Source organism: Tamandua tetradactyla, chromosome 19 (genome assembly GCF_023851605.1).
Source record: "Tamandua tetradactyla isolate mTamTet1 chromosome 19, mTamTet1.pri, whole genome shotgun sequence".
NCBI classification, from domain to species: Eukaryota; Metazoa; Chordata; class Mammalia; order Pilosa; family Myrmecophagidae; genus Tamandua; species Tamandua tetradactyla.
In genome coordinates, this window is record NC_135345.1 from 22,056,838 (window position 1) to 22,078,344 (window position 21,507).

General features: G+C 38.4%; 1 pseudogene; it reads right to left on the bottom strand.

Moving 5' to 3' along the window:
* The window catches only part of LOC143663348 (rhophilin-2 pseudogene), a 53,316-nt pseudogene that overhangs the window by 3,206 nt on the left and 28,603 nt on the right, over positions 1–21,507 (bottom strand).

The following is a 21,507-nucleotide window of genomic DNA, read 5'->3' on the forward strand; positions in this document are numbered from 1 at the left end:
CAGGCTGAAGAATTTAGAGCATATGTGTTATAATGGTAGCAAACATATTTTCATGAATTTACTGGGTACATGATGTGCAATCTCTGAATGTTCAGTATTCACCTAAAATCAGTCACATATCAAAGCAAAGGTTGCTAGAGAAACAGAAGGTTTTTAAAAGTATTAGTAGAGATAATGTTTCCAGAGCCCTTTACAAAGGGCTTTTTTTCTAATCTATTATTTCATTTGTCCCTCACAAAAATCTTGCAAGTGAAGTTCTTACCCTTATTTTACAAATCAGTTAACTGGAGTTTAAAGAGGACTTACTTAGGCTTACATAGATTTCAACTGGCTTAGTGTTGAAAAATATTTTTCTGCCCAACATGTCTTTCTTTTATGCATAATTTTTCTCATTCCACATGCATTCACTGGGAGAGACTCTACCATTCATTTTACCCAACCCCAGGATAACTGGAGTGCTCTCCTTTGGCTTAGCTAGTGACAGTATTCCATTCCTCTGCTTAGTTTGGGGACCCAAACTTGATTACTCAGATGGAATTATGCTCCTTCTCCGTCATCACAGGCTATAATGACAAACTAAGCTGAAGCTATTTCTGACAAATTTCCTTGGTGAAATGTAGGACACTGTCTTCAAAAGAAGAGGAAAGCTGACCAACAGAAGCAGAGTTAGAGCAATAAATTTAAGTTAATACATTTAATTTATTTGCTAAAGCAAGACTGAGCTGGATTTCTGGCAAGAGTTCTGGCCAATTTACTTAAAACTCTGCAAATCCAGGTCTTCCAATAGCCAATTCTCTCTGTCTTTTCACTGTGCACCTCTACATGCCCAGGCAGTCAGATCCCATAAGTGTCCATGGCACACATTTTTTAACACTTTAGTATCAAAAGCAGATGGACTGCAGTTCTGCTTCATCACTTACTAGTTCTATGGTCTTGGGCATGCTACAACCCAAAATTCAAAATTTTGGTTTTTGAGATGGTTTCTCATAAAGGCGTTAATGACTGCCATCATCTATCTCATAAAGAAACTATCTCATAAATGTGTTAATGACTGCCATCCACTTAACTGACCTGTAGTAGCCTCCATGATTAGTATTCACTGCTGAATGAGAGGACTTGAAAGAGGAAATAAGGCAGAGAAACATGAATGTTTCAGACACTCATTTACCAAAATATTAAATACAGCTGACATTTAGCAGCCTGTGTTCCATGAATCCCCAAGGAATGATTTACAAGGCAGGGGTAACGTAGAGGTCCAAGAAGTAGGTGAACAAGAATCTGGTTTGTATTGGAAATCCTAATACTAACAACTTTTTGTAAAGAAAAGAAGTGATTCAATGAGTAGCAGAGGAAAGAAAATTAATATTTGCTGAGTGTTTTCAGGTGTCAGGCTTGTGCTAGCATTTTCATAAACAACACATCATTTAATCCCCACAAACACCTTAAGGAAATAGACATTATTATGCCTGTTTCATGAATGAGAAAACTGAAGTTTTGAATATAATGTATGAAAACATACTACTAGTAAATTGTGCTAGAATTTAAAAGGAAGTCATCTCAGACTTTAGAGCCATGCTACCCTTCTCCTCTCTCATCTCTCACAATGGACCAATATAAAACCCCTTGGAGTTTTGAAAACGCATAAGTTCCCCCATAGATTGGAAAGAAAAGTATTCCTTTTAGATTATTAACTTGTACAAGTAAACTTAGTGTCTCACTACCCTACACCTGAAAGTGCTGAACCAAGAGAAATATATCGATTACATTTCTCATTCCATATACCTCTTCATCTCTTCTATCCCTTCCCGATTCCAAACCTACATGGAACTGCACCATTTTCTACTAGAATGATTACAGTCAAAATTTCTAGATTGTGTTCCCAAACTTTTCACTTATTATACGTATGATTAAGAATTTTCCTCACCTTCCTATTTTTTTGTATGCTGCATGGCAGGGTCACGTTTCATTCTTTTTCCATATGAGTACCCTGTTATTGCAGCACCATTTTGTTGAATTTTTTTTTGTTTTTGTTGGTTTCTTTGTTTGTTTGGGAAGTACATGGGCCAGGAATCAAACCCAGGTCTCCCGCATAGCAAGCGAGAATTCTATCACTGAACTAACCTTGCACCCCCTTTCACCTTCCTTTTTAACCTACAAAATAAAATAATTATTGTACTATTGTAATAATATAATTATATACATTAGTTGAGATAATGTTTGTTAAAAAAAAAAAAAGCCTGAGAGAGAGCTGAACATACATCAAAAAGGGAAACTAATGGCACACATGGTTTTTTTTTTTTGGTTCCATTGTATTCATCAATTTCTTTTCCCTCATCGTTTTAGTGTAAGTTCCTATGGAAGCAAGTTGTATACCACCTTTTTCAATCCCAATACATGGTTCCATGCTGCATGCACAACTGGAATCTATTGATTTCTGTACCTTTCACTAAACCCTAGAATACCACCTCTTTCAAGTTTCTTGGTCTCCTACACTGGCCTCTTAAGATTGGGATGGCAGTTATAAATGAGGCTTTGTAACAACCTGAAAATAACTTCACAGCATCTGCAAAGAAACTCTTCATCGGTTACCACATTCTCCAACACATTTCCACTGTGCAGAGATGACCATATCAGAAGCTCTTTGAGGGAAGGGCTGTTGAGTGATAAAGCACACAGTCTTTCTAGCACATCCTGTCCTAACTGCAAAATATCTTCAAATGTTCATATAATTGATAGCTGTCGTAGAAGGGGAGGCATCATTAGGTAGCGCCTACTATTGCTATGTGTTCGTGCCAAAGATCCAGCTTTTTCACCATGCAAGACAGCCTTGACCTTCGCTATGCTGAAACACTGTAAAATAAAAACAGTCACTTTTCTCTGTTTAGTAAATTCTCCAGGGCATTGTTTATTAGTATATATCCAAAACCTAAAAAGAAAGCCAAAACCAAAAACATGTTAGATGGTCAAATAAATTTTGCATAGACTGCATGTTAGAGAACCCTCATGGAAAGTCTCAATGTCCACTTGCATAATTAAAATTCAGAATAGACCGTCAGTGAAGGAAATCTTTCAACTCAATTTAACATAACTCTCCCCTTTGTATATCATGTTTGGATATGAATAATTATTAATTTTCTTAGGTGTAATAATGACTGTAATGAAAACTACGATGAGATGCCCTGCCATTCCCTCAGCTACTAGGACTAATGACAGCTAACAGCCTCCTGCTGCGTGCCTTCTCCAGAAATTGCCCTAAAATTGTACTCAGATGAAGACAGGCACCTCCTCCCAGTTTACACCCATTTCCCAGGGACAGCCTGCAGCCAATAACTGATCTATATGGAAGTACAAGGACCCAGGCTTGTAGACAGCTAATTGCTCAACTTCGTAGCTTTCCACCGGGTCAGCTGAGTCTTTTTAAGGAACTGCCTGGCAGCCCAATTTCCCCCACTACCCAGTCTTGCTTCCTTTCCTTCCTTCCCACATGTGCTGATTCTGTGAGCACTCTCAACAAATATTCTTCATGCTATCACTCATCGCAGAGTGTGCTTTCCAGAGAATATAACCTGCAACAATGTCATGATGGCTATGTAGGGGACATTTTAATCTATAAGGATATGTACTAAAGAATTTAAGGGTGAGGTGATGCACCTGGGGCCTGCAAAGAAAAATGAGCGTAAATAGATAAACAAGGCTGATTTTTTGCAAGTGTGAATTGAACATAGACGGGTTCATTGTAACATTCTTTGTGATGTCTGTTTGAAATTTTCTGCTATAAAATATACATTTTTAAAAATTCCCATGTCTCTAGAGAATCCTCTTTTCAAGTAGTACTATTTTCATCTTGGAACAAGTTTGATGACCTGGATGCTTGTTTAGATTCTGACTAGGGTTCTAAATAAACCAGGACAATTTCCCCATACACGGCCTAAGGTACAGAATAATTCCATTCACTCTGGGTCCGCGTTTTTCAGCTGGGCCTCATTAATGCTACTGAAAATGTCACAGATGCTAACGAACAGCCAGCCCTCTTGAACTGCTCAGCCAGCCTACCCAGGTAGCTGCAGAGACTTAGAAATGAATTGTTGCCTGATTGTAGACCTGCCCCGAGAGGGAGCCTACATGTGCCAGAGCGCTGGACCGTAAAAAGTCAAGATACAGGAGAGGAAGTGGAATGCTGTACAAAAGCCTCAGGAAAACAGACCAAGATAGCAATTAACCATCTGAGCACCTACTCGGACAGTTGGAAACCAAGAACTGTAATTACTTCTCATGTGGAACACTGGCCTTCTTTGAAATCCTGGGAAATGATCAGGGGGCAGCTTGAGGCAACTTAGTACATAAGAAACAGAACTTGGATTTTTCCCTCTCAGACCTGACTAGCTCAGAATGGATCTGTTAGGAGCTCACAAAAGGGAGAATAGTAATATTACTGAAGAAAGGCAAATGTTGTTTGCTATTGGTTTTTCCCCTTGTAATTAAGCCTCTTTTCCTTTAAGTAGCCTGAAGTGTTCAACTCAGGTATATCAACCATCTGCTCTGCATTGTTTTTCCCTGTTTCCCCACTTCCTCCCAGAGGAAGCGTCAAGCTTCAAGAGTTGGGGGGATTTGCTTTGAACTGAATTTGCATCTCTAACTGAATCTATTTTAAGATTTATTTTGTGATCCTAATAGCTATCTCTAGTCATTTTCTCATTTTCTGCCACCGATTTCATCTCCCCCATTTGTCCCCAGGGTTTCTGTTTGACGCAGGCAGACACTTTCCACCATGGAAACCGCCCGGTAGAGTAGCATTTGATAGGACTTTCACCCACATACTTCAGACCTAGGAGGAAACCAGCCTCTCCAGATCCTTCCTTTCTCCTCATTTTCACAGACAAGCCCCTCACTCAAGAATACCTCTGGGTTAAGAGCTGTATTGACCCACCCTTGTCTAAATTTCTTTCCTGGACTTATGAAGCCCTCAGTGATTTGACTCCTTCCCATTTCTCCTCACCCTCCATTCTCCAGTCATACTGCTTTCATTTTAAACCTTAAAACTGCCAAACTAATGGTCTTCCATCTTAGAGGTTTTGCCCTTGTGTCCCCTTCCCCTGAAATACTGTTCTCCTGTGCATCACCATGTGTCTGACTCCATCTTCTCATAAGGAACTCAACCTGAATAGCCCCTCCTCAGGGAGACCTTCCCTGACTACTCAAACTGAAGCAGTTACCTAGTCACTTTCAGCCACCACTCCCTTTTAATTGTCTGCATAGCACTTTTAATATTCAGATGTATTTTCTGGTTTTTCATCTTCTGCCTCCTTCGGCCCCAACCAGTATGGAATTTCTGAGAGAGAGGAGAACTTATTCCGCTTGTTCACCGCTATGTCTACTGGGTCTAGAACCAGACCTGGAAAATGGCAGGTGCTTAATAAATATTTGCTGAATTAGTTCATTATTAAGTGATTCTTTTTTATTTTAACCTCAGTGTATCCTAAAGGGTAGGCATTATTATCTCCTTTTAAGTAGACAGCGATTTAGACGTTAAATAACATGTCCAAGGTCAACCAGCTCTAGGAAATAACAGGGTCAGGATCCCAACCCATGGTTGACTCTACCCTCTCTGGCAGTCCGATCTGAGAATTGGGGTGAGAGGCGAGCATGTGTTGATGTATGTCCACAACATCTATCAAGGTAATTTTGCTTTGTACCTGTCATGTGTGACTTAGAAGGAATCTTAGAGATCATCTAATTTTGTGTCCCTCAGTGTACAAGGAAACAAGCCAACCCAAAGACAAATATGGGACTGCCACAGCAAACCTTGAGCTGGCCTTCCTTGACAATCCATTTATGCCATGAGCTATCACGTATGGTTGTGCCATTCATGCCTGTCAGAGGTGCTGGATGGGAGGTGGAAAGGGGCTGGACTCCAGCTATAGACATCTCTCTAAACCATGTGCCTGCATGCAAGTGCCTGCCCACACTTGTCAAGAGGGCACCTGTTTCCTTTTAGCACATTTTCAAACTGCTTGCCATCTCTTTATTTACTTGTTTCTTTAGAGAAATAACATTTCTAGAAATAAACTATCCCCAGCCTCCTGGACATCTGAAGTATTTAGAAGAGTAGCTGAAGGCATGAAAAGTTGTTCATCTCAGAGTGATGAGTGGTTTTCCCCCAGGTCATTGCTGACTCATCCTTTCTCTCCCTAATTAATAGATGAGTCTAAGTATGCAATGTGTAACTAGGCACCAATATGGGAGTTTACAAAAATGAAATACTATTATACAGATGGTGCTTGGGTTTATGCCTCTTCTGTGCCCAGTGTTTTTCTCCTTTTTTCCTTAGAACATTCTTATGCAAGATAAAATCCCACTTGGGAATCCTTGATATTTGAGGAATAAGAAAATAAAAGGCATAGTCTAGGAATCTTCCAACTCGAGGGATGCTAGAGAAAAGCTTAGAAGGAAATATACCATGCCTATGATATTTGTCTTTAGGTGGTGGGCATAAGTGACAAATCTTTTTTCTTCTGCATATCCATAGTTATTTCCTATAGGAAGCATGTTTTACTGTTATAGTGGGAGAGAAGAAACTGCATTTTTTAAAAAGAACGTGAAACAGGAAGGTAAAACAGTAGGTAACATCTCCCAGCCAGGTTTTGGAGCCTCATGCGGAGTTGGCCCAGTAAGCTGAGCAGGAAAAGGCACTACAATTTAAAGCATTTGCTAGTCAAAGCAGGAATAAGACCACAGGTCCTTCCCTTTTGACAGCAGGAAGACAGCAGGACCTGGAGGTGGGAAGAAAAAAAAAAAAAACAGAACCAAGAAGGGGATTCTTTTTTTCAGCACCTTTGATTCGGATTGCAGGCATATTGCTCTGCTTCAAAAGAAGTGTCTCGAGCCTCAACCTCAATGCCTTTGCAGGTGGCCAGGGCCAGGAGGCCTCTCTCATGCCATTTCTTTGTGCTGGAATTTGCATTTCTCCTATAAAATAGTCAGCAGGGAAAGGAATCCTGGGAAGGGTTCAGAAAATAATTCCAAGGAAAATAGTGTGTAAAAGTGAAATAATAAAGCCTAGAAAAACCCAGTGAAGATGAAGAGAGAAAATGTTCTCTTATACTCTTTAAAAAGTGAAAAAGCAAAAAAAAAGGGCAAAGCAACCCTTTGCTTTTCTATTTGTAAACATTTTCTCCCCCTACTCTCTACTCCCCCCACTCACCAAGAAAGTCTGAGAACAAAACTCCTTTCCCTGAGCTATGCCTGGGACTGGTTCCATCTTCTCTTGAGCCCCCAAGGTGGCTGGAGTAGGGGGAAAGAGGATGTTGGTCAGCTTGGATTTTGTGCCCCTTTGCAATCCAATCTCAGGCCCCAGGAAAGTGTGAGAGCGTCTAGCCAGAGAAAAAGCATGCAAGTGTATTAAAGGAGGCATACTAAGGGTTTTGTTGGAAAAGCAAGTTCAGGGCCAGAATTTTCAAAACCAAACAAATGAAAAACATGCCCAATAGCAGGAACTAGAAAGGAGGAGGGAAAATCCAAGACTCTCCTTGGGAATGGGATGCAATTGCACAGAGAACTGCCTCTGCTTGGGTGTTGGCGTTGATATGTGGCTGGCTTTGGGGGGTTAAAAATCTTGGTCCAGGGCCTGATTTAGAGCTGCACTGGCAGGTGGTCTAAGGGAGTTTTGCAGACCTCAGCAAAAGGACCCCAACCACAAGAGAAGACAACCAGGCCCTGATAAAATGTAAGCGTTAAGTAGACTCATTCTTCCATTTCTATAGATAAATATGTCTGATTTGGGGATGGTAAGTCAGGCACTGGGAACAAAATCAAAAGCAGATGTAGCAGATGCAAGGGTACTTCAGTGGTACAATTCTCACCTGCCACATGAGAGATCCAGTTTGATTCCCGGCCTGTGCACTTCCTCCCCCAACCCCAACTCCCCCAAAAAACTCAACAAATGGAGCTGCAATGACAGAATAGTCACATGAAAAAAGAATGAAATATGACCCCCACCATACAGCATAAGACAAAAAAAAAAAAAGCAGATGTATATCCACCCCTTCAACTCACCATAGAATTAACTGACTAGTCAAGAAGACAGACATTAAACACATGGACACACAAATAAAAACATTCCTTGTGTTTGGGTTCCTTTAACCCACTGGGCTTAACCATTAAGATTATCAACCAGAGCTTTTGCTGGTTGCCTCAGGAGGACTCAGCAATATATTTGTATTATGGAGCTTTTACCTTCATAAGCCCAGAGCCCAGTACCAACCTCTGCTTCTTTCGGTATCATCCTGTATTCCCTGGGACATTTTAGACTTTGCCCCTGGAAGATCCCAAAATGGATCTGATGAATACACTAATAAAATCAATTCATAGATCACTCTATACCCATTTTCTATTCTGTTTTCTATCTCAAATTCCATTTACCTATTAAAATCTACCACTCTTTGTGGATGAAGCCACCATTTGGGTGTTAGAAGTACAAAACCTTGGCCAAAGCTTATGTAATCAACATAACCAGAGCCATGCTCCAATGACATGTTAGGAACTGACCCTTGGGAGCTTGTGGATAAGTCTCATTACCCACATTTATTGTTACCAATCCGTGAATAGCTGTTTCCTGTCTTGACCATGAAAGCAATTGTAAATAAAGGTTGCTCCTAGGCCCCATCAGACAATTTAAAAGTAGATGCTCACACATTAGAACTCTCTGAAGCATAGCATGGAACTTAATTTGCAGTTTGAATTCATGGCCTATAGACAGACAGACAGACAATGTAAAAGCTACAAATGATTGTTCTGTTCCCTAGTCTCTGAGTAATACAAACTTGAAAGTCTCTCTCTTTTTTATAATTGATTTCTTAACAGCTATGTCCGCTGTCAAGGCACCCAGCGGTCCAGGTGCACGTGCTATATATCCAGCACTTCTGAGCAATGCACTGTGTATCACCACACAGTGTGAACTGACACACAGTGTACTAGTGTGAACTATGTAAATATAAAATAATATACAATGCAATACTGGGAACTACACACATCACAACCCACCACAGCACAGTAAAGTGGACTACATATAGTGTGAACTATACCCAGTGAAATATTGTGAACCTCACACAGTATGAACTAATACACGGTGTAGTAATGTGAACTCATGCACAGTGCAGTGTTATGAACTGCATGGTGGGAACAGAGTAAGACTATAAACTGCTAAAGTATGTGAACTACCATATGGCACATTTTAGTTTCCTGCATTGCTCGGAAAATACCATGACATGGGTCAGGTTAAACAGTAGGAACTTATTTGCTCACCATTTTGAGGTGCAAAGAAAGCCCAAATCAAGGTTTTGTCAAGCCATGTTTTCTTCCCAAAAATTGTGGCATTTGGGAGCTGGCTGCTGGCAATCTTCGATCCTTAGCTTGTCACGTGGTGAGGCACTCCTCATCATGGCAGTGTCTCCTGGTCTCTCCCTTCTCTTGGGGTTCCATTGATGTTCAGCTTCTGGATGCTCTCTCTGTGGTTAGTTCTCTATCTAAATTCCATTCTGTTTATAAAGGGCTTCAGTGATAGGCTTAAGATCCATCCTGATAAAGGTGGGCCATACCTTAACTGAAGTAGCCTCATCAAAGAGCCTACTTACAATGGGTTAACATCCACAGGAATGGATTAGGTTAAGAACAGGTTTTTATGGTGTACATACAGTTCCAAACCATCACATAGTGTAATCATGTGAAGACTATCCATGAAATACTGTAAACTATCACACATTATAGCAGTAGGAAGTAACACACAGTATAGCAGAATCAACTACCACACAGTGGCTTTCTGTGCAAGCTGCATGATCTCTGAAACTTTTCTGTAAATGCACTAAAATTATTCCAAAATTAAAAGTTTATTTTAAGAAAAGCCTTCACTAGATTCTACTATTTTCATAGTTTTCAAATATCCTCCTCTTCCAAAATAGTTTTTTTGCTATGACACTGATAAACTAATATTCCAATAATGGATTAGATTAACTTCAAATTTGATTCTTAGCTTCCTTAGTGTCTGGCTTCAAATTCACCCTTCGGAACTGACGTTGCCCCTGTTTCCAAAGCACTAGCTGTGCTTTTTTCTCATACAACAATGTTCACTTGCCCTTAAGACTATGCTTATGTTGGGTATATTTGGATGGGGTTTGTTGTAGGAGTAATATAGAAAAAGAAATGCTGCCAGGGTGAGGCAAAGATGCCTCATTGTTAAGCAAGGGATGTCTGAACTTTCAAAGCCCTATGAAGTCCTAAGTAATACGATCTTGATGCCTACTAGTCTCCTCCTGGGTCACTATGTAGCTGCAGCTACATGGCCTCACTGGTTTCTTGAATGAATTGCACCTCAGGAGTTTTGCACTTGCAGGACCCTCTGGCTGGAATGTTTCTTCCCCAGGTATCTGCCTGACTTGCTCCCTCCTCCCCATCCTATCGTTGTTCAATATCACCTTCTCAGTGTGCTAGTCTCAACCACTCCAGCTGAAACCTAAAACTCCAGCTCCCACCCTGTACTTCTGATCACCCTCCTCTGCTTATTTTCCTCCTTGGATTTACCACTATCTGACACATTATATGTGTTAGAAATACTTATCTGCTCTTGCTTACCATTCTGTCTCTGTGTCTGGAGTGTGAATCCCATAAAGAGAGGGATCTTATCTCACTTTTTCCATTTCTGCATCCCTAGTGCCTAGAGCAATGTCTGGCCCATGTTAGTTACTCAATCTGTAATTGATGAATGAATGAATAAATGATGAGTGAGCTGAAACAAAAACCTATTAGAATGTGGGCTTCAGGAGAATGGGGATTTCTGTCTCTTTTTATTCATTGATATAATCCCAACATATAGAACAGTGCCTGACATAAAATAGTCACTCAGGAAATACTTGTCGAGTATGATCAGGAGAAACTGTTCATAATGCAACTGCTAAACTAACATATAAAAGACTCCACCAAATCACAGAAGCAGCCTTAGCATCCATAATCAGACATTGGTTTTCTGCTTGTGACAAAAACCCAGGTAATCTGAGGCTTAAGCTAGAGGACAACACAAGATGTGTATTTCCTTCTTACATAATAGTCCAACCCAGTATGGCAGCTTTACTCTGCAGAGTCTTTGGAGGCTTGGACATATGTTTTGTTACTTTACTGCCATTAGGATGTGACCATTGTCTCTGGTCCAAGATGGCTTCATTTCCTTTCTTGCAAAATAGCCACCTAGCAAGGGAAAGGGGAAGAAGATGCCATGCCCCTTCCTTTAAAGTGCATACCTAAATGGTACACCATCCCTTTTGCTCACATCCCATTGGCCAGAAAGGAATCACCTGTTCATACCTAGCTGCAACTTAGACTAGAAAATGTAATCCTTATTCCTGGAAATTATAAATATGGACTTCTATTATTATAGAAGAAGGGATAAATAGATTTGGGAGATACCTAGCAGACTGTGCTGAATCATTTAATTTTAAATCATCATTTAGTATCAAGATTGACTCCAATAATTGTTGAAGGTGGTTAATGGTTGCACAGAATATGGTGGCTTGGAGCTATGTACCCCAGAAAAACATGTTCTTAAACTTAATCCCTTTCCATGGTTGTGAACCCATGGTAAACAGGACCTTTTGATGGGTTACTTCAGTTAGGATATGGCCCAGCTGATTCAAGATGGGTATTAATCCTATTACTGCAGGCCTTATAGGGACTACAGAGTGAGAGTGAGAGGGAACAACCAGAAGCTGAAAGTTAATGGAGACTGGAAGAGAAAGGAGAGGCCAGGAGAGACCAGGATGTGCATTGCCATGTGATAGAAAAGCCAAGGACTAAGGATAGCCGGCAGCCAGCCCCAAAATACCACAGACGTTTGGGAGTGGTATCTTGATCTGAACTTCTCCTACCCTCAAAATCATGAGGCAACAAATTCCCATTGTTTAAGCCAATCTATTGCATGCTATTTGCTTTAGAAGGTAGGAAACTAAAATACAAAAGTTCATTATACTATTTCTCTACCTTATGCATGCATGAAAATTTCATTAAAAAGGACTTTTAAAAAATTAGTTGTGTAAGCATACCTTATTTGATTTTGCTGGTGGTTAAGAGCTAAGAAGAGGATTTGGCAAGTTTCAGTCTATCATTAAAGGATAGAATGGGGTTGTAGGATTTGTAGGGCTTTGCAGTACTCCTTTGGAGGTGGAAAGCCTTAGGTGGCACTGAATGGCTTTCCTCTGAGCCAGCTTCTGAAACTAAAAGTGAAACAAACAAAATGGACCTAGTTTTCTTTCAGTTTTCCCAATCTCTATAATATTCTAGTGGTTCCAGGAAGGACACAACTATCTGGAGCAGGGATTCTGTTTCTAACAGGTAATATTTGATTCAGGCTATCCAAGTCCTGCCTCTCCTGTCCTCTGGGAGTTTACCAAGGGCCAATACATGCCTTCCATTCCCACCAGGAGTGCTTCAACCTCCAAAAATAGCAAGTGAGTGTTCTGGTTATTATTTGTAAAAGAACGTGACCACCTTAATAAATCTAGAGTTGTCCCATAATGATTTTGTGATTATTCCTCTTCTCTTGCATTTTTCAAAATAATCCCGTAACTGTGAAATCCCTAGTTCACAAGTGGTACCTGCTATTTACAAATGAGACAGCATCTAGGACTCTGAAGGCATTACCGAAGCAACACATCTCAGATATTGTCTCATTAACTCTGAGAACTAATCAAACTCTCCCACTGATAAAATTCAGAACTCTGCAAGTATTACCTGAAGAAACTGAAGTCCATTATCTTCATTTATGAAATGAGGTCAAGTCCTCTGAAAACAGCTGATCAGGAAGTGTGCCTCAAAAATGAGTGAAAGTGTTCTCTGAATATAAATGTTCTTAATCTCAAGTTCTTATTCTTTCTTAAGCTTAATCATTTTAAAGTCTTAAACATTTTCCTTAAGTTCTATAAAAGTTTCCCTTGGCCCTATCATAATGGGGGTAAAATGAGAGCTGCTTTAAGCATTCCAAATGGTGTTCTTCTGACTCTACATGAACTCACCATTATGAGACTTCCAGTTCCCTATCACAATTCTTATAAACTCCTGGGAGTTGTCAGAAGTGTGTCATGAGTGCCCACCACCTCATTCCTGGTCAACTCCTAGGTGGTTTTCACCATTGTTATTCTCACTTCTTCCTTTTCTAGTAATCTCCAAGGCCTCAGAACCTCACAAAGCAGTGACTACAATTAAAGATACCTCTCTGAGAACTACAGCTGTCTAAGACAAACATGGAAGATGCTGCTAATTTGCCATTTCTTCTCTTACCTTTGTTCCCTATTTCTACCTTTTTGTCAGCTCAGGTATTTGGGGGGAATTAGTCCTTATATTTTTCTTTTGATCTTGTACATATTATTATCAAAAGACCTCCATCTTAGAGTGTGGTCTGCTGTCACCTCCATTATGAAGTGAAGATGAGATCTCCACTACCTTCTATTACATTCTACTCTGTCAATCTCAGCACTGTGCTGCTTGGCCCCTGTTTCTTAGTGAGATTTTGATGAGCTGGTTCTTCTGGCTCTTAATTATAGCCTTCTTTTCAAAACACTTGAACATGACTCCATGGCATTGGGTTGGGAGTTCATTTGAGAAAAGGAAATTGTACCCCAAGTCTTCTTCCTCTGGAATTCTGAGGCTTTCTTTATTCTTGAACCAAGCTAATGTTTCTCAAGTCTTCCTTCCCTCATCATAATTCTACATCAGGAGGTGCTTTTCCCTTCATGCAAGTAGAGACTCACCCCACTGCTCTTTTATTCATACCTGGCACTTACGGAGTCCAGGGAGGACATAGATCAGACCAAATCTGAAACAGCTACCACTCTTCTTTTGGAGTACTTATCCCTGCAAGTGACAATGTCTTCTCTCTACCTTATATAAAAAATGAAATGTCATAAATTCTCTCCAGCTTACTTGAGTTTGTCATTCATCCTTTTTATGGATTACCACCAGATACAGTAAAAGCATTTATGGAACTTGGGAGTACAACACAGGTACAAGGTGAACTCTGTACTTGTCAAATTCACAGTATAATGACTTTTCATGGGAGAGAAAGTAAGAACATCATAATTGGCACTATATTCTCCTTTCTCATTAAATATTTCCCTTCTCTCTGTAGTTCTCTGTCTTATTTCTGGATCTTAATAAACTTAAAATAGATTGTTTACTGCTTGACATTTCTTTGTTTCATGCCTTGAGGCTCAACCAAGAAAAGAAAATTACCAATCAATCAAATACACCAAATCTTTGCTACAAAGAGAGAAAAATATTCAAAATTTTCTAGACATAAGACTACTCTAATTTTTAACCCTGTTTTTTTGAAATTAGAAACTTGGCTCTAAATTTAGCTGGATCTGACCTGCTTTACCTGGATACATTCACCATTAACAATGAGAAAGAATTTTAAAACTCCCAAAATCCTGTCAGACTCTATTATTTAAAAAAAGTAATAAAGCACTTCCTTAATCCTTTGTCCCAAAAACAGCTTCATTATAGTTTCAAAGTTAGTGTAGAGGATTTTACTGAAATGTTACAGTTTTAAAGAAAATTTGATTTTTTGATTTTTGATTTTTTTGTCTGGGCAGGCACCAGGAATTGAACCCAGGTCTCTGGCATGACAGGCAAGAACTCTCACTGCTGAGCCATCCTAACACCCCCCCCCCCCCCAGAAAACTTGATTTTGAAAGAAATGGATATTAGCAACTTGATAATATTATATTTATAAGCAATTCATCATTTAAGGGTAAATTCAAAGGGACAATATACTTATTTCATGAATTTGTCCTAAAAATTGTAGGCTTTTCTTTAAAGAGTTATGGAATAGCAGGAGGCCAAAAAGGAGCCTTCATTAATTTCAAAACCTGTTGACCCTGTCATTAGCTTTTCAATTTTTCTTTAGAGAAAAAAAAGAGTTAATTTATATTATTTCCAATATGTCACAAAGGAGAGGCTTAGCACTGAATTGCTAAGCTCAGTGTCAAGGCTAAAAAAAATAATGAATTGCCATGTTACAAATCCTTTCATCAGCATCTCAAAGGGCTTTATGCCCATTAAATTTCACTGTGCCCCTCTTATGTAGATAAGTATGCACTTTGGTATGAGAATACGAACTTAAATCTCCCTATAAGTGCATTTTCCCTATTTGTTTAACTTTGTCTTAATTACTTTGCAATCTATTCAGTGCCACAAGTTTAGGATAAAGGTGGCTGATATGTTGTCAGTGTCTCTGACCATTCAACCCAAGCAGAGAGCATCTTGATGTCCAAACAAAAAGAAAGGGTGGCAGAGCCCCCACGAGCAACCTAGAGGTCATGATCCCCAAAAACCTCTTTTGACCAAAGAATTTAGTCCTTGGGAATTATTTATCTCACTCATACCACTTTGACAGAAGTAAATCTTCATCTTTTGAAGGGAGAGACTGAGCTCAAGAAATCAGGAAAATTTAATCAGAACCAAAACTGTGAGTCAGGGTACTTTTGGAAGACTAAAACTTTAAGATAATGAGGTTAAATTGGTGAGAGCTGATTGCCAAAGAATGATCACAGTGAAGTAAATATTGTTCGAAATAAATGCAGTATTACAAAGTGGCCATGAAAAAGAATAGCAGATATTTGGAGATATAAGTTACATTATTCTTTTTTTTTTGTCTTCCTGTTTTATGTTCATTACTCCATATTTAAACAAGGAAGTAAGCTTTTCAGAGGTCTGTAGGTAGAAATATCAAGGCCAAATTTCATTCTAAACATAACAATTGTATGAGTTCATATGGGATATAAATCTTGTTCTAAATTTGTTTCCCTAGCTACTGTTTCTTTATTATTCATTTTAATCTTTACTATATGCATATTTGCATAGAATAACTTTGGAATAATAGAAGATAGAGGGTTCCTAGATAAAAAGAATACAAATGCATAAATTAATTGAATAATTAAGACACTGTGCAAGAAGTTGGGGCTACAAAGAGTAATGAGATACAATTCCTGTTCTTGAGAAAGACCAATAAGAGAGACAATGAAAGAGAGAAACATGCCATTTGACTATAAAATGACAAGTGCTGTGAGTACTCTGGGGGCCATGAGGACTCCAAATTTGAGTACTTAGTCCATCAGTTCATCCTGGGGGTTCAGGACAGACATCTCAGTAGAGATAATTTCTTATTTAAATCTTAAAATCACAAAGGGGATAGAGGTACTTCCATAATGGCAGGGGAAGGCCCTCCAATAATCTACTTCTAAAAAAAAAGTAATGAAAAACTGGCAAAATATCATCAAAATCAACTTTTTCAGAATGCTGGAAATTCATAAAAGCTTGCAACAAACTAAGGAGCATTTATTCATGAAAAAAGCTGCACCTCAGTAATTATCAGTGAATTTTGTTGCCTTTGTCTTATCCAATTCCCATCTCCTTTTCCCAAGCTTGGAAGTAGCCTTGAAACCAGCAGCCTCACAAGCACAATAGCTTTGAAAAACAGCAGCCTAGCAAATACTGTAGTGGGCAAAATTGGTATGGAATGCCAAAAAATAGGCCTATCCTCAGAGAAATTGATATCCTCATCACTATTTGACATCTCTGGAAGCTCCCTGGAAGAACCCCACCACAGAAATTATCTTCATTTGACCTGAATCAGAGCTCACTAAGTGGAAAGGGTCCTATCCCCAAGACATTTGCCTAAAGCTGTCAGTAGTAATTGTCTAGAATTCTAGCTACCTGGGGCAAGTTTACCAGCTGAAAGAAGAGACTTTCCAAAAACCTAGAAGGAAAATCTTGGGAATGAGTTATTTATAGAGAGCTTTGAAAAGCTCTGACATATTCCTGGGGATCTAGAAAGACACACACATGGATAAGTTTATGTGTTAGCCTAGATAAAAGCTGAGAGGGCCCTAAAATTGCATCTCTGGCTGACATTGAGGCTCTGTGAATGCAAAAAGTGAAGGCTTAGATGGAGATTTAACCTGCCAAAGATGTGAAGGCATGCCATAATACACATACCAATATCCTCAGCAAAAGATAGGAGTCTTCTAGGCTCAAGGGATTTAAGAAGTTTCTCGTCCAGTCATTAGCTGACCACTAAGCTAACCAAGCAGAGACTTCAGTGGCCATGCATGACAAAGAATACAGACATTACAAAATTTTAAAAATTAGCACAGAAAAGCAACTAAAACAACTACTACAAAAAATAACAACAATAAACACTGAGTTAGGAGGGCACTATGATTTCCAGAGTTGCCACTAAGATTACTCAAAAAAACATAGGAAAAGAACAAAAAGTGGTACATAGAAAATATCTATTTAACATAAGACAACAGTGAAAGAATGGAGAAAAAACATAAAGCATATAGAAAACAAAGCCAAGTGGCAGACATAAACTTACTTTACCAGTAATTTCATTAAATCTAAATGGTTTAAAAACAAACAAACAAAAAATTTTAATGCATTAAACCCTCTGATCAAAAGTCATAGACTGGCATAATGATTATAGACACAATTACATTCCGTCTATAATAAGTACACTTTAGATTCAAAGACAAAAATAAACTGAAAGTAAAAGGATATCATACAAACAATAAACAAAAATCTGAAATGACTATATTAATATCATACAAGATAGACTTTAAGATAAAAACAACATTGATAGTGATAAAAATTTCAGTCCATCAGAAAGTAATAATTACAGAAAGTAATAAATACAAATATACTTGCACCTAACAAAAGAGACCTCTCAATACATGAAATAAAAACCTACAGAATTGAGGAGAGGCATTGACAATTCAGCACTGACAAGTGGAGATTTTATTGCCACATTTTTATAGAAGTAGGCAGAATATCCACAGAGGAATAGAAGCTGTTAACAATACTTTAAACCAACTAGACTCAACAGACACTATTGAACATTCCACCCAACAAGAGCTGATTACATATTATGCTCATGTACAAATATAACAGTCTCCAGAGAGACCATGTTTTAGGCCATAAAGCAAATCTAGATAAATATAAAAGGAATGAAATAGCACAGTGTATGTTATCCAACCACAATGAAATTAAACTGGAAATCAATGGTAAAAGAAATTTGAGAAATTCACAAGTATCTGGAAATTAAACAGCACACTCATAAATAATCACTGAGCCAAAGAAAAAAAATGAAAGGGAAAGCAGAAAATACTTTAAGATGACTGAAAATGAACATGTAACATAACAATATATATGGGAGGCAGCTAAAGCAGCACTTGGAGGGAAATTTATGTTATAAATGGCTGTTGAAAAGAAGAAAGATGGCAAATCAATAATCTAACTTTCAACCTTAAGAAACAATAAAAAAAATCAGACTAAACCCAAAGCAAGAAGAATGATGGAAAAAATAAAAAAGAAATAGAGTGAAAAATAACTGAAACTGAGACTAGAAAAACAACAGTGAAAAGCATTGGCTTTTTGAAGAGATCAATAAAACTGACAAAACTATAACTAGATGGACAAAGAAAAAAAGAGATAAGATTCAAATTAATAAAATGGAGAATGAAAAAAGGAACATCACTACCAATCTGATGAAAATAAGATACTAAAAGGGAGTAGTGTAAACAATTGCATGGCAACAAATTAGAGAACACAAAGTAGATGAATTTCTAGAAGGATCCAAGCTACCAAAACTGACTCAGGAAGAAATAGAAACTTGATTTAGGTTCAAGAAAGTGAAAAGACAACCCAAAGAATGGGAGAAAATATGTGCAAATCTTACATAAAATTTGAGATTTAAATCCAGAATATATAATGAACTCATGATTCTGTCAGTAAAAAGACAACCTAACTTAAAAGTGAGCAAATAATTTGAATAGGCATTACTCCAAAGAAGATATACAAATGATCTATAAGCACATGAAAAAATGCTGAACGTTTTTAGTCATTGGGGAAAGGTAAGTCAAGGCCATATCAAGATATCACTTCACACCCATTAGACAGCTATAATTTTAAAAGATAGACAACATCAGATATGCAACAGTGGCTCAGTGGCAGAATTCTCACTGGCCATGCCAGAGAGTTGGGTTTGATTCCCAATGCCTGCTCATGCAAAAGAAAAGATAGACAATACTAAGTGTTGGGGAGAATGTAAAAAAAAATGTATCCCTCATAAACCACTGATAGGATTGTCAGACAGTGCAGTCACTTTGAAAAATTATCTGGAAGTTTCTCAAAATGTTAAACATAGAGTTATCATATGACCTATCAATGGATGTAAGAGAATACATCCAAAATAAATGAAAATATATGTCCACATAAAAATTTGTATAAAAATGTTCACAACAGCATTATTCATAACAGTCAAAAGTGGAAACAAATGCCCATCAATTGATGAATGGATAAATAAAATGTGATATATCCATACAATCAAGTACGTGGCAGTAGAAGAAATGGAGTACTGATAAATGCTACAAGGTGGATGAACCTTGAAAAATAGTATGTTAAGTGATAGAAGCCAGTCAGAAAATACCACATATTGTATGAGTCCACTTAACATGAAATTTCCAGAAAAGGTAACTGCACAGAAAAAGAAAGTAGATAGGCTGTTGCCAAGAGAAGGGAAGAATTGATTCTAATTGCTAATGGGTGCAGGGTTTCTTTTTTTGGGTGATGGAAATGTTCTAAAATTAGGCAGTGATGACAACTATAAAGCTCTGTGAATATATTAAAAACCATTGAATTTTACTTTTATACAGGGTGAATCCTATGATATGTGGACTATACCTCAATAAAGCTGTTATTAATTTTTTAAAACTACAAAGAAAAAATAGGTAGTGGGCCCAATTTGACAACCCCCCCCATCTCATATAGATATATAACTGCTATATGAATGTTTCTTTTGCTATGTAGTAAGTGCAATATGAATGTTTATTCAATGAATAAATAAATTATGCTGTGCCTTCAAAAAAAAAAAACCACGCACAATAGGGGTGAAGCAGGTGGAGAGGGAGGTCATGGCTTTTTCGGCAATCGGAAGAATATAAACAAGGTATGGAGGTATGACTTAGTGGAGTATGTATGGAGAATTAGCCACAGTTCAGCATGGTTAGTCCATCAAATGTCAAATGAGCTGCGAAGAAAAAGAGAGAAGTGAGATAGTAAGAGCCACGTGAAGAAAGCTTTATGCCATATAGGGAATAAACTTACGATGCCATTGCAGCAGTCTAGCTGAGTGTCTTAGTTTTCCAGGGCTGCTATCACAAAAAATCACAGACTGGTTGGCTTAACCAACAGGAATATTGTCTCACAATTTGGAGGCCAGAAGTCTGAAATCAAGATTTCCGTAGCCCATGTGTTCTCTGAAGTTTGTAGTTCTGACAATCTTCCATAACATGGCAATTTTTCTCTTTCTTGTCTCCTCCACACTCCTAATGCCTTAAGGTCTAAATTTCTTCTGCTTTAAATACTGTCATCATACTGGATTAAGGCCAACTCTGATTCAGACTGGCTTCATTTTAACAGGATCTTCAAAGATCTCATTTACAGGTGAGTTCAAATCCACAGGATTGGGAGTTAGAGCATGTCTTTGTGGGGTCATGATTCAATCTGTAATGGTAGCAATGACAAAGATTTATGACAGTAATGATTGGGATGGGAAAAGGGGATGGATTTAAGACATACATAGGAGCCAATGAGAATGGACTTGTTGATGGATTAAACATGAAGACAAAAGAGAGGAAGGCACTAGGGGATTTTGAATGATTTCTATCTTTAATTGGAACCTTCTGTTTGTTTTCAGTTCAGTCTCAGAGGAAAATAAATTCATATATGAAATAAAACATGTACATGTTCACCCCAAATATATACTAACTGTGGAATAAAATAAGAATATTGCCACAATGAAATATCTGATTGTGCCAGTTTAAAACTATTATGTACCCCAGAAAAGCCATGTTCTAATCCTGACCCAATCTTGTGGGGTACAGCCATTTCTGATTGAAGTTGTAGGGTGGAAAACATTTTGATTACATTATCTCCATGGAGATGTGATGCTCCCAGTTGTGGGTATAACCTTTTGATTAGATGGAGATGCATCTCTACCCATTCGAGGTGGGTCTTGATTGTTTACTAGAATCCTTTAAAAGAGGAAACATTTTGGAGAAAACTCAGAGCTGACAGAGAGGCTTGGACATTCAAACACTTGGAGAACAGTTGCTTCAGAACTGACAGAGACATAGATGATTGAGTATATTCGAAGTGCTGACAGAAAGAGCAGATGCCTAGACATAAGCAGAGCCCAGCAGATATCAACGTGTACTTTCCCATGAGATGCTAAGTAAGCCAGAATCCAGAGGTGTGCCCTGGAAGAACTAAATGAAGGCCCACAGATGCTGAGAGAAGAAACCACTTGGATCAGAAGCTGGAAGCAATGGAACTGGAAACAAGGACCAGCAGATGTCAGCCATATTCCCTCCCAGCTCACACAGGTGTTCCAGAGCCTTTCTTGTGTGA